Source organism: Akebia trifoliata, chromosome 4, assembly GCF_017979445.1.
Source record: "Akebia trifoliata isolate Shusen 1 chromosome 4, ASM1797944v1, whole genome shotgun sequence".
Classification (NCBI taxonomy): domain Eukaryota; kingdom Viridiplantae; phylum Streptophyta; class Magnoliopsida; order Ranunculales; family Lardizabalaceae; genus Akebia; species Akebia trifoliata.
The window spans coordinates 7,156,520-7,171,456 of record NC_141378.1 but is presented as its reverse complement, the minus strand read 5'-3'; the positions used below and the strand labels follow the sequence as shown (position 1 = coordinate 7,171,456).

The window sequence follows — 14,937 nt, the reverse complement described above, 5'->3', positions numbered from 1 at the left end:
ACTTCTCAAATTGTCAGAGAATCTAGTGGCCATCCAATCAAACAGCAGTTGAACCGCGAAGTAGTGAGTGGACGCCGCAAAGGAGTCCCAACTCTCAAGTGGAAGCAAAACCATGATTCATGAAAACAAACACAATAATTTGACCAAAATGACTAAAATTTTCCGGGATTTTTATTTATTTATAGCTTTTTCTTATAACTTTTCTCCGTTAGCCATCCAATCTATTCTAATTTCCCATGAATGCTGGAGTTGAGCTTCTTATTTTCAACCTAACTTCTAATTAATGTCTTTTCAGTTAATTGAAATACTAAAATAAATCGCTATCATTCACAACTTTAATTTAATTTTTGAAAAATATTCATAGATAAAATTTTAAACTAGAAAAATGGTTGTTTTTATTTGTTTTTATTAAAACTGATGTGCATAATGATCTATCATACTGGTTGTAGAGTGATGTTGGGGTTTTAATCACAAATTCAACCACAAATCACTGTATCTTGAACTCCATGTTACAATCAAATGATCATCTATAGGATTTAAATCTCCATACATTTGATTGCATATCATAATCTGATAATTGATGAAATAACTATATCTTGTTTCCATTACTGCAGCTTGATATGTCATAATAATCAAAACACAAGAACAAATGAAGCTCTACATTAATCACTAACAAATAATCAAGCTTGGTCTTAATGGGGTTGAGTTTTTTTTAATAATATAATTTAACTATTCTTTTTATTCTTTTTATTATTATTATATATATATATATATAATGGGTTGCTCTAAATTGAATTCTTTCGAGACTATGCTGATGTGGAAATGGGTAGAGAACCACATATATTTTTCATCAAGATACAAGAAAAAAAAAAATCTATGGTTCTCTACACATTCCCACTTCAACATAGCGTTGAGTATAATGTTGAAGGAAGTCAATTCAACATTTCTATATAAAATCCAGAGTATACAATATACATACATATATACAATATTATAGTTAGCCAAATTGATTCAAGCTAGGCATTGTTAGGCCCTATATCCATCATGGTCTAATGAATTAGAGAGGCATGTTTGAGAGAGAGAGAGAGAGACGTAGGTGAGACCATGGTGCTAGGTGGGGCATATTATTATTAGTATAGGTTTGTATTAGTCATATTTAATTAAAAGTCGTGAATGCTCCCATCATAGAATCGTAGAACTTTTGCTTTAGGACACACAAGAAAAAGATTCATGATTATGTAACTACCAGGTCAAGGAGCATATGGGGGTGTAAAAAAAAGTCACATTATCATTAGTCTTTAACTAACAAATGTTTGATATATTTTTTCGAAGAGTCATGATAAATTAACTTGATTTTTGCACACGCACTTGACGTAATTTGACATGGATACAAAAGATAGGGATTTAGAACAATGTGTTGTACCTAACAAAGGTTAGGTGGCACCCTATTTCATGCCATGTGGTATTTGTGGGTCCCACTGACCGAATGGATATGTGGTCCATCTCTTGGTGAACCTAAATACCAATAATCATAGTATTTGATAACTTTTATTTAGTGGATCTAAGCTCTTGAAAAAGAGTTTGAATCCAACGATTCAAAATCAATTTTAAGACAATGCTAAAATCAATGAATGCATATCACCAATCAAACTGATATTTTGTGGGTAGGTTTAACAAGGGATGGACCACATATCCATATGGTTAGTAGGTCCCACAAATACCATGTGGTATGAAATGGAGTGTCACTTGACCTTTGTTAGGTACGACACACTATTTTGAGTCTCTACCCCTTGTATCCATGCCAAATTGCGTGAAGTGCTTGCACAAAAAGCAAGTTAATTTATCACGACTCTTTTCTAAACATTAATATTTGAGCTAACCATTGGTCTCATAACCTCTATGTCAACAACGACTATTCAATATGCCCTAACTTATAAGCACAAACACATGTGATGTTTTGGCGATTATTGTTGGATGTGAAGCTCCAATCTTTATCATTTCCCACGAGTTTCGGGACATTCTCCATGGCATCAAATTAGTAATATCTAAAGGATGCTCTAAGATTCAAATCCAATATAATTCCTTGCTCACTATCCAAGTCCTGAAGGGTAGGTGGATCTTCCTGTAGAGTGTTATTCATGTGATCCTTGCTATAAGGAACTTGTTTGACAGATTCAACGAAGTTTCCTTCACCCATGTCTTTAGAGAGACCAACAGGATTGTTGACATACTTGTTTCCTATCAGAATAGTTTAGGTTGTACTGAATTAGATTATGAGTTGCTCTCTAGTGATCTTGTCTTTGTTATTTATCAGGATACCTGTGGTGTCCCGATTCTTCAATTGTAGTTAGTCTGGGTCTGCCTTAACCTTGTTGATCTTTCAAAAAAAAAAAAGACACATGTGATGTTGACAGCCCATCAAACTAATCGGACCAATTTTTTTTTTTTTCTTTTTTACTGATTGAACGGCTATAATCTTTTGAATTTTAGGGCGACCTTACTCTTTGTTGACTCGCATAGCAAAAGTTGCTTTCACATGCAAAATAAGGTTAACATGGAATATAACACGTATGTGTAATATTATAATAAATATAATAAAGTGTTTACTAATTATGGTTGTATATCATGGATAACTTTGAGCCTATTTGGGAATGAATCTTGATAATCTTACCCTCTTTGCTTTCACACGTATTTGTTGTATTTTATTCACACGCAGAGGTACATGAACGTGATTACATGCATTGAGGTTTAAAATGTATTGGATTCATAATCATCACATTTAAATAAAATTAGAAGAGTTTGTGCTCAAGTGACCTCATATTGCACATCTTGAGGGGAAAGTGGATATGAATCATGGATGCTTTTTCACTCATATCTCGAGGAAAAGCATCTGTGGTTCTCATACACTTTCACGTCAAGGTGTGTGATGTGAGGTCTAAACTTGAGGTCACTTCAGCATTAATCAAATTAAAATAAATAAAAATTCATTAATCATGACAAGGAGTTGTGAAGTTTTTACGAATGTTATAGATCTATATCGATGCTTAAGATTGACCATGTAGTAATATATATAATACCACAGAGACTGAACTACACATATACTAAAATAAATAAAAATGTGAATATTTCATAAAATTCATTCAGTATTCATTGGATGGTAGGACATTAAATGGATCATCCCTGATTGGGTCGGATACAATAAGATTTTGGGATCCGTATTGGATTCAAAACACTTGATTTATACCCATAGTTATAGGAACAAATCAGATTTCGGGTCTGATGTTGTCCATTGACAGCTATATTGAAGTTGTTAACTTCAATTTGTAGGATAGGGAATATAATGATTTGGAATGGTTCAACATAAAGTGGAAGGCCAAAATAAGATTTCGGGTCTCCCACACATCACTATATTTTAACATAAAGATATAGATGACAACGATGATGCTGAACTTATACGATATCCGTATTTTTTGTTGGGTTGACCCTATGAACCTCATGAATTGATGAACTGTACATGTGAATCTTATGCTATAGCATCAACATTTTATGCTATTCTATTATTTGGCCCCCTAATCTGGTCCGCCCCGCCACATAACAAAGTTTAGACCCTTCATCTTGAGCCCAGGAAACTAGGGTTGGGTTCACAATTTTTAAACCCATTAAATCAGGGCGGGACTAGGGTATCATAGTGCCTGAACCAGCCCGCTCGTATATTGTATATATGTTTATTATATACTTATATTTTTGGATAATGGGATATCCCGGTAGATAATGGACCAGGCCCGTATGTGGGCTTTGCCATTCCATAGACCATGGTCTTGTCCAAAGACTAGTCTTAGGGCACGTGCAACACACGTAAGTGAGGGTGCACCCTCACAGGTGGCCCTGTTATTAATGAGTTAGATAACTTGGTGCTGGCGAGATTTGAACCCAGGTCTTTGGAATCATCACCTAAAGACTTTACCAATTAAGCTAGCCGGCACCTGCTGTTTATTATATATCCTTAGATGTATGATTTTATAATAATAAGAACAAATAAAGTATCTCTTAAAGTAACAGATATATTCTGATTGTATTTTAACTAAGAAGGAAATTGAATCCCAAAAGTGGCATCAAATGGCTTCGAAAGGTGTATGAATTTATATTTTATGACCTGAGTCCATTAGGGAAAGGTTTGGGCACAGCCCATCTCTTTAGGGCTGGGTTAAGCTTATCCAAGTCCACTCCAAACTCACCCATTGGAATTGAAAGAAGCAAATATAACATTGTCTTTGGAGATGCTCTAAGAACCCAATCCAATAACTTATTGGATCAGCCATTTTCTGACCTAATAGGTGATGTATTCTGATTATGTGTATTTATATAATATATTTTATAGAAAATAAATTATGTAAATTATATATTACAATATACAATTTTACTAAGTCATATCATGTAGAAGATAAGATAAGATTGAATAGATTAAAAGAAATTTACCATAGAGTCTTATAATAGATAACCCATTTTGAGTAGAAAAATCAAGGGTCTTTGTAATTTTGTTGGAGGTTGAAGATGGATGACATTTAGGTCATTTTTCATTAACCTAAAAGGAAGACCAAGGTCAAGGGTGTTTGGCATTTGATCAATTTGAAAACAGAAGGGCTATTTTAAATCAAAACTTCAAACCCATGTTTACCAGTTGAAAAATCGTGGACCGTCCATTTTTTGTAAACTATTTTTGATGGGGTTAGAAGTTTTGGAATGGGCTGATTTTTGGTGAGGATGATCTCCTCACCGTAGTGATCATCCTCACCAAAAATCAGCCCATTCCAACACTTCTAACTCATGTTTTGAAAAATGTTTTGCCAAAAAGTTTGCCATTGAACACCCCCCATTAAATATAATATCATGGCACATGGTCTTATATTCTCTTCGTGGACTGCACCGAAATTTTTAGTTAACTTTGTTTACTCAATTTCATAATTATCTTGCCTTGGGGGAACGTTAAATATGATATTTTAAGTAGAAAATGAGTTGGTTGTGGTTTGGGTAATTGGATTGGAAAATATATGATTATATTAGTGAATTTGTACTCACTCTCATACATAATCAAACTTTCTCAACTCTCATCCGTGGATGTAGACATAATTAAATCATGCAAATTGTACGCTTTGTTAATTATTTTTACTCATTTCTTTGCATATATCACTAGATTTAGGGATCCATGCTCGCATATAAAAGTAAAAATAAAAATTGACCACAAAGATTGGATACCAACGCTCATTAATCAGACCACCTTTGGAAGATATCAAAAATGGCTTGAAAATATCACGAGGCAGTGTTTCACATTTGGCTTTTGCTATCACTTGATAGCATAGGGGCATTCTAACATTACATATCGCATGGAGTTTGTGTGAAATAATCATCATTATTGATTATGAACTTCACCCTCATCAGATCACTAACTTGGTGATTATGGATTCTTTGGTCGCTTGTCCTCCAAGACTAACACAAGGTGTTACTGTGAGTTTATGTAGAGATCTACAAGAATTAAAATAAAACAACATCATTTCTAACCTTAATTTTACTAAATTTAAAAAAATACTAACTTTGTAAATATCTTTGTTAATCTTTCATGCATCAAAATCTTCTATTTCTAATGAGATACACTAAATATAGTTCACTATATCTATTTAGAGTCGTGCTAGAGTGACCTCAAGTTGGAATCTCATATCGTATTTCTTGACGTGAAAGTAGTTATGAACCATAGATGCTTTTTCACTTGTATATCGATGAAAAGCATATATGGTTCACATGCACTTTTACTTCAAGAAGTATGACATGCGGTTCCAGCCTGAGGTCACTTCAGCCTTATTCATCTATTTATCATATTATATTGAATCATACACTCTATCGCTCTCAGTATCATATAAAGTATTTAAGGTCTAAATGGGGATCCCGCCACATTACATGTTAAAACCCCAAAGAGATATGGACTTAACTTTCCACACCATTATCATTTATGATTCTCTATTGAAGAACTAGAAGATATTTTTGATAGAGGTTAGAGATGAGGATTTATAGATCATTTTTTTATTAGTCTTTCAAAGTATACCAAAGTCAAGGGGATAAGTCATCATTCTGAAAATAAAAGGGTATCTCAAATATTTGCAAAAAGACAAATCGCATGTTCTGTCAATTGCACACTTTGAAACCGTTGAAAAAACTGTCGAAACCGGTTATTCTACAACTGTTTTTAGCTCTCCCCCTCTCTCGCTGGAACTGTAGAAAATCTTGAGTACGGCATCAATCACAACGAAGGCAAAGCTTGGCCTTCTCCTACCAGAGGTAATGATATAAACCCTAGATTTCATTCTTAAAACCCTGAATAAATCTAATTTGATTTTGAGCTTATTTGTATCCTCTTGATCCCATTCAGTTTATGTTTCTTTCGGTTTTTTTTTTTTTCTTCTTCTTTTGGTCTGATAAGATAAGGTTTGAATCTCTATTTTTCTCTTGTTCTATCTGTTAAATAATTCACTAGTCACAATAATAGTAGAGACTAGAGAAAGATTAGTTTTTTTTTTTCAAATGGTATTGGGGTATGAAACTAAACATTTAGAGATTTTATTTATTTAGCTTTTGTGTTTAAATTTCCAAAATAGGGGAAAAATGGAATTGGGTATGAAAGAGGTGAAGTTGAAAATCTTAACTCTTAAGACACCTATTTTGATAAAATCTCCCCTGCAAGGTCGGTAAGAGACAAACACAAAATTTCCTGAATCCAATATGGTAAAGTCGGTCCACCTCCCCACTTTATATTAGCTAGTGCTTGAGATCTAACCGAACTGGATCAAAGCCCTCTTATTTAGGTTAATTATAAGTTGGTCTCCAATAGATTTCAACTCCACATACAGTTGGCAAAGATCTTGGAACAGAAGAAGTTGCCACTGGGTGAGGTGGTAAAGTATGTGAATGGTAATACTACGGACTTGGGATCTTGGAACGAGATTGTTTCCTCTTAGGAGTTTGTCTGCTTGAGTTCTTCTAGAGTGAGAAAAAAGATCGGTGCTTGTTTTGAATTAGTTATCAGATTGATTAGCTGTTAGGTTGGGAGACCCGTCTCTGGTTACAACTTACAAGGTCAAAGGTCAGCTAGGATGAGACCCATTGTTTTCCATGCCATTCCTTACTGCTTCATGTTTTTGCCTCAAGTGACATGCGTACAAGTCTTGGGTGTAGCCATATTTTATCACCGACGATAAGTATTGTCTCTAGGACTTAGATACTACCAATTATGCCACAACTGGATTTAGCACTTTTACTTGAATAGAGATTCTTTGTACCTTTCCAATTTGGGTTAAGGTAAAGATGTATTCACCAAATAAAGAAGTACAAAGAGAAATGCATAGGAGGTCGAGAAGACCATCTTTACCAAAAACTACAAAGATTATAAACAAAATTTAAAGAGTCGAAAAAAGATAAAAGCAATTCAAGAAAAACCTTTTTTTTTTTAATGTTTCCATTTGAATTGACAACTCCTATTTGAAGACAAAATCTTCAAAAAACACTTGTTCAAAATCTCTATGCATTTAGGTCCATTGGAATGTTAGGCCGTTGATAGCTCGAATCTCCATATTAAAGTGTAACTGGCATAGAGGCATGCATATTGCATGTTGATGGAGAAAATGGTGCATAATATATGTGGGTTGGGATCCGTTGACTTAGGAAGAATGGCTCATGAGAAAACACATGATCTCTGCTATGTAAACACAAAATCCAACTGCTAAGATCTATACATATTCCATAACACATATCTCGGAGATACTTGTCTTCAGAATAAATCTCAATCGTTGGATTTTGAATTTTAACGGTCGAGATCATCCGTTTTTTCCACGAGTTATTCTTCACGACTTACTGGATCCTGACCCTATATATGTAGAGAGAGAGAGAGAGAGCTACGAAGACTATAAATCGAGAAGAAAACTAAAGCAGGAAAAACATATAGTTCATCACTTCTTAGCCTCCTTGCTCTTTAACTTAGAAGGATTGGGGAACAAAACAAAAGGATAATAAGAACGTAAAGAAATTCCAGGCCTTGTAGTTCTAAATTCTAATGAATCTAACTCACCTTGATTGATGGCTCTTTTGAGAATGGTAATGATGATCATTGCGAACAATTAGAAAAAAAATTGAAGCTTTAATCATTTTCAATGAAATTGAATTCGATGATTATGGAAGCCAAACATTACCGACTTGGTTCCTCTACAAAAATTGAGCAAGATGTTGGGAATAATTGTGGTTCCCCTCCAACAATTGAGAGGAGTATGGTGAGGTAAGGATGGTGTGGGGGAAGCAGGGAAACTATATCACCCACCCCCAAAAAATAGGGGAGCCGATTTGGATAGTGGAGTGGGACAGTTATTGTGACTAAGAGTAGTATCTTGACTTTTTCTCAAAAAATTACCAAAAAGGTGAGCATATTCAGAAGTGGAGATTTTTTTTTTTAATGTTTTAAATTTTATTTTTATATTTAAATCCAGTTGAGTCAATGAAGAGGAGTCGCTTGTGTATTAGGGATGTTCAAAAAATTCCTAAAAATTAGGAGGTTTTTTTTGGATAGGAGACTCATGAGGATAGTGTAGATTGATGGTGAAGGTTTACTTTCCCTTTTGTAAGGGTAAACAAACACCACAACTCACAAATTCCCTTGTAAGTTTTATGTGATCAGATAAAATAAAGGATGAGAAACCTAAAAAAGTTGCATTTTCTGCCTTTGGCTTATTAATGCTGTAGATATGCCTAAAATTTAGTATAATTTACTTGCAAACTCCGATGCGCTGGTGGCAAGAACACAATGATTGGAGCATTCGAGTGAAGTTGCTACTTAAGTCCATAGTCCCATATCTCCCGTTTGAAATTTTTGTGGTGCTTAAAATGTTTGCAATCAGGAACCCTGACAGTGGTCTATATTTTCACCAAATTAAATTTATGACTTGACATTTCATGAGGGGAACTTCAGAGATCTCATGCCTTTCTCCATTCATGGTTCGATATTCTGGTGTCCTACACGTAGAGGAACCACACCAATCCATCCCGAACTTGGTGGCTAAACTCTACTGCGGTGACGATATATTTCTCATTTTGAGCCTCAAAACGATAAGAAAATTAGGACATACATTTTGCAAAGGGAGACTATCTCAAGTGTTCTGAAATAATTTAATATTTTACACGAAAAAAAAGTTAATCACTTGGAAGTCTTGTGAACTTGTGATCCTCAAATGTATTTTAATTTTTTCATGGGCTAAATGTTATTAGCTACCCATCTTAACAAAATGAGGTGGCTAGTAAAATGATAGTCTAGTAGTCAGCATAAGGGTTACCACTTGAGCCTGGAACTTTCTGTTAGCTTGCTAATGAATCAGACTTCCATTTTTTGAAGATAGTATGACATGGATGAGAGGAAGAGTGCATTAAGCTTGATGTTCTACGTTGGAAGTGTTACTTGGAATTTTTTTTTCCTGTTGAGCCCATTATGTAGAGGTGGAATCTTGTGCATGTCACTATTACTTGAAAAGAATGATTTAGAGGTTCGCCATCTTCAATGGCCTGACACTATAAACCCCTCCCCTCCCCTCTCCTTATCTAGTTCGGACCCAGCTTTTAAAGATTTTCGAAGTATATTTTAAAACTGCAAGTAATGAAGATGTGAAATTTGAGTGTTGTTGGACTATAGAGCCTCCTCATAGACACTAGAAAACTATACCTTCAGCAAGTTGAAGAAGATGTTACTTATGCGAAACATTGGAAATTTGTTGAAGAGTTGGAGTTATCTAAGTAACCCAAAATCGAAATGCTGGAAGTTTAGGTACTTCTTATCCACCTCCATTTCTAAGGATATATTAAGATAGCACGGTGGTGCTATCCTCATCCAAAGGCATATTCTAAGTGTCTTTTGGAATTATTTCAGAAGTTTGTGATTCTAAGGGATGAACAATCATCGATCCCCACAGGTGAGGCTAGTAAGAACAAACAGTATTTTGTTGGCTTGGTTAACAGCCACGGGTATATGCATTCACAGAATTAAAAGTCTATAATTTTTTATTTTTTTAAATTGAAGAATTAACATTTAAGATTTTTGCTGGCTCAGTGAACAGCAATCAAATTAAATAATGGCGAAGAGCAAACTGATTTTTACTGCCTCTGTGAACTGCCAATTAAAAATTTACGGTTGTTCTCTGATCCATCTCTGGTTTTCCAATGCATGTCGCCCACACTGTATTATAGCTCCACGTGATGAGGAACTACCTAGTCTATGAGCACCGAGCAGTCCATAACAAGGCACTTGTGGTTTAGGATAGCAAATCGTCCCAGTGGGACCATCCTATGGAAGGCACAACCGTGCATCTGCATTGGTGGCATAGTTGATGCATATAGAGTGAGTGTACCTGGCCTTAGGGTTCACATGGGTGCCACAGTGCCAGTTCCTCAGTTCAGTACCATCCTGTGGCATGTCCAAGTGCCCCCTAAAATCTAGGACGATTCCCCCCATGATCATCCCAAGCTGACCCCAAGTTGAGCCAGAGATGTCCATATGGTGGCCTATATGTTGGCTATGGGGAAGGGGTTGGGCAAGCATCGCTCCTTAAAAGAGGATGCTCACTCTTATCGGCAATTCCGAACATCAAAAGTTGAAGCCAATCATAGTGAACCTTTAGTTCTTCCGCAAAAATCCGATTGACAAGCCATCTGTGCATTGGGCTTGTGTCAACGTAAGTAACATAGAAACACCCTCGGTTGATACTGCTTCCCAAGCGTATGTGTCCCACCATTGTAGCCATGGGGGCCCCACCATTGAATACGCCTATTTTCCCTTGTTGGGCCAAACCAAGGTCGCAGTCTTTACCTGGGCACTCAAGTTTGTGCTAGTTGGGCTACAGGACCATGACACTAAGGCTCCTAAGGTCAGTTCTCTCTCTGCAACCATTTCTATTGTTGAAATTCCTTACCTGTATGTTAAATCTTCTTTTAAATAAAATGATCTTGTACACAGAAACCTATGTGATTAGGGGAGAGATTTGTCCACAATTAAGATAAAAAAAATATACGGGGAATATAAGGACCATTCTAGGTTTTCCTGAGAGATTCAATCTAGCTCAGTCCTTTGTGTTTCTCCAACTTGGATTTCCAGATGTGGCGCCTTTGAATTTATGGTTAGGCCTACAATCTACATCAAGGGACAAATTATCTTGACGTGGCAAATCCATATGATCATTTTATCTGTGGGTTCTCCTTCATAACTCTTCAAACATTTTGCTTCTCCCGGGAAATTTTAAGTTGGATCAGATCTTTTGTCAACAGGCCATGGATTGCCTTCATCAACTCATTTTGCTGCTCACTCAACTCATTTGCAGGAGAGAGAAGGGGGGGGGGGGGGGTTTGTTCAGTGTAGGATGAATCATGGCACCAGATGAAGGTCATTTTCTATAAGTCCATAAATATCTCCTGGGCTAGCTTTCTCCACGGGTTGGGCGCTAGCCACTCTCTTTTCTGGTCACCAGTGGGAGCAGTTTCATTGAACTGCACGAGTTACTAGTAATATTTATTAATTGGGGTAAGTCTCAGATGAAAAATGAGGGCCTCACTATGTGAGAAGTCATCATAGAAATCATGGATCCCTCAACCCACTATTTATCCCTTTTCCTTTACTGCCTAATTTACTTTCTTTTTATTCAAAGGATTTATAATTTCGTATTTCAAGGTGAAAAGCTTAGTAAAAAATAAGAACATGCTTGGAAAGGTCATAGAAGCAAAGCCTTTGGAATTCTTATTTCAAATGTCGAAGAATTAGTTTACTTATACATATGACAGACATAAGCACCTAAGAATTTTGAAGATCTGTTTGGATTCAACTTTTTTGCTACCCTAAGGATATTTCCAAACAGACCTAACTTTGAGGTCGTGGGTGGTAAAACTGTCTATTGTGGACCAAAACCAGTAACTAGTGTGTGGACGGGGTTGAGGAAGAGGGGGCAAGTAGGTTGGGGGCATTGTGGAGATGATCTGGTGTATCAGTATACACCTTATCTCAGCCTAGAGTTTGCTTGTGCCAGTAGGCACCGTCATCTTCTCTGGGGTTTAAGGGTAGAGGGGGAAAGGCAATAAAGTCGGAGGGGTATTTATTAAAAGAAGAGAAAAGACAATAAAGTTGGAGGGGTACTATTGAAAAGGGGGATAAACCTTGGGAAGACAACTGTCCTGTTTGTATTATATAGATTTATCCTGAAGGTGTTAGCTTTATAAGTCTTTTGAGTGTTGATACCATGACCTGGGTTCAAAACCCGCCTTCACCCACATCTTACTGACCACTAATCTCATTTGCCTATATATCTCTTAATCTTCTGTGTATATGATCTAGTGTATCAATACACATCTTAATACATTGCATTGTATTCAGTATTCTATTATTTGATAGTGTTCTACACAGCCTTTTTTTTTTATTTGTTCAGTTAGCCTATTTTTAATGAGTATGGTAATTTAGTGATCGCTGGAATTGAAGCCATGTCTATGGCATCACTATCATCACCCATAGACTTTACCAATTGAGCTAGCTGGCACCTTCATTCTTTCCTGCAATTTGTTCTGAAATATTTTCCGTGGTGGTATAAGCATTCATTTTTTTCTGGTCTGCTCACTTCTATACCATTGTGAACTTTGTTGTTAACAACTGATTTATCCCATCCCTAAAAAATAATATTAAATATGTCGACAAAGCTTAAAGGTAAAAATGGCAGGATTGTCTTTCTGCGATTTGAGAACATGTAAAGTTGTATTTTGAGTTGTCAATTCTTATAAAATACTGGTTATCCTCACTCTTGAGTTCAAATTTGCTTTTTGATGGAATCCATGACTTTGTAGGCTCTTGTGGTGATGGGAGACAGTGAGGGATCGCGTAAGTGTGATCCCTTGATGTGTGCAGGCGTCATTGTTGGTTTTCGTAAATGGAGTTTCTGATCTTAGTACAGTATGAATGGTACCTTATTACTTCAATATTTATGTCGAGGTAAAGATAAATGATTCCCAACCAACCATTGAATCCTACTAAAGAAATAGGTGATTAAGTTGTATAGCTCTTTCTTTCTTTAATATTTCCTTATTTTTTGAGTCATCGGAAATAATGGATACAGATTCTTCGGTCATTTGATGCAGAACTCTCCTTTTCTTTTCTTTTTTTCTTTTTTTCTTTTTTTATAGATAAAGTAGTGCAAGAAATGACTAGAATCAGAATAAAAACGCCGTACTTCATTTCTGACCATATATAGAAAAAAAAATTACCGTTCCCTTACATTGGATGATCCCTTGTATTGTATCATGCCTATCATACAGAGCACCTTGGGAAGTGTGCAGGGCCACAGCAGCACAGTCATGCTTTGTTTGATTTGTTTCACAAGCATGGGGGTGTAAGGGCACTGTTGGTCATGTCTGAATGTGACCTCAACACAATTGAGGGTTTGTTAAATGGTGTTGTACGCACAAACAATACATCAACTATGGTTCGTTTCAAGAAATAGCACTTTCGTTTGAGCACCATTTCACATCAGGTGCCTCAATGCCTCCTCCAGTGAGATACTATAAATGATTATGTCATCAAGGTTTGGAATTACTAAGTTTGGTCTAGGCAAGGGTTTTGAGTTGTCCATTTAAGTACTACACAATACCTGAATTAGGATTCTATTCATAGAGAAGTGATTCTATTTATGTACGTTATGGAGTCTCCATTAACAACACCATGATGGTGAGATGGCTCATGCCTCAAGAAGTGGAGGTCTTGAGTTCGATTCCCCCCTTAGAGGCCCAGATATCTTGGTTCCAAAAAATGAAAAAAAAAAAAGAAAACCAGCACCTTGACAATTCAAAAGGCATTCCTTGGTGCATATGTCTTCATCCCGTTTATATGATGTACATACTAGAAGAAACTATCTCTAGTATACTTGAAGACTGAACATTAAATTCAAATGTAAGAGTAGTTGGACGATCTTTGTAGCTTAATTATGTGATTGTGACAGTAATGTCGTTTCCTATGAGAATTTATGTTAATTCTTCATAATGCAAAAATTAATGTCGAGAATTGTTTATTGTTAAAATGAGCACAACCAATGGAACTTGATAGTAATTTGGGAAAATTGTATGTGTAGTCTATTGTATCAATCACAAAAAATATTCAAGATACCATGATCATTGGATGGCTAATAAATTTGGTTGCGTGTTTGTTTTCATGGAGCGTATGGATCCCAACCCGTTTTGAACAACTAACATGAGTATTCTTTAATGATTTAGAATACATTTACATGGAATTTTTACATCTGTTTTGTTATTCTCATCAATTGGGTCACATGGAGATCATGTTAGACAATCAAAACACATAATGAATCATTATGGCATTATTAAGGATACCAAAAATTTATACATAGCAGCAGTTTACTTGAATAATATTCCACCTCAAATAATTAAGAGTCGTGATGAATGCACGTGGTTGACGTGGCAAGGACACAAAATCATAAATCTTTCTCTTCGAGATGCACAAGGAAAAAAGATCTGCATTTCTCTGCCCTTGCCGCATCAGCCATGTACAGACCGCATGCATTCATCAGTATTCAATAATTAATGAGAATGGCTTCCATGATGTGGAAAGCTCGTTGTGTGGTTAGATTGTTCAATATGGATCACATGGAGGAGTAAATTAAAGATTTAAAAAGACAATGACCGATACTTTTGAAAAATTAAATTATAAATTTTCTTGCATCATTGCTCTCCTGTGATGTCATACACTTATACCCCCTTCCTGCCTACAAAAGAAAGAAACAAATATACTAATTTAGGTTACAACAAGTCAGCATGTCTTGAGAGAACAATATAATTAAGTGGTCTAAAATAGAATCCACGTTTTTCCTATTAAGC

The 14,937-nt window shown here is 35.8% G+C and overlaps 1 long non-coding RNA gene across 1 annotated transcript; it reads left to right on the top strand.

Annotated features, from left to right (window-relative positions):
* Nucleotides 1-6,181: 6,181 nt before the first annotated feature.
* LOC147403401 (uncharacterized) lies at nucleotides 6,182-13,324 on the top strand. Its single transcript, XR_015177480.1, has 2 exons — nucleotides 6,182-6,327; nucleotides 12,898-13,324. It is a non-coding gene; the product is annotated as an uncharacterized LOC147403401 (long non-coding RNA).
* Nucleotides 13,325-14,937: the final 1,613 nt, after the last annotated feature.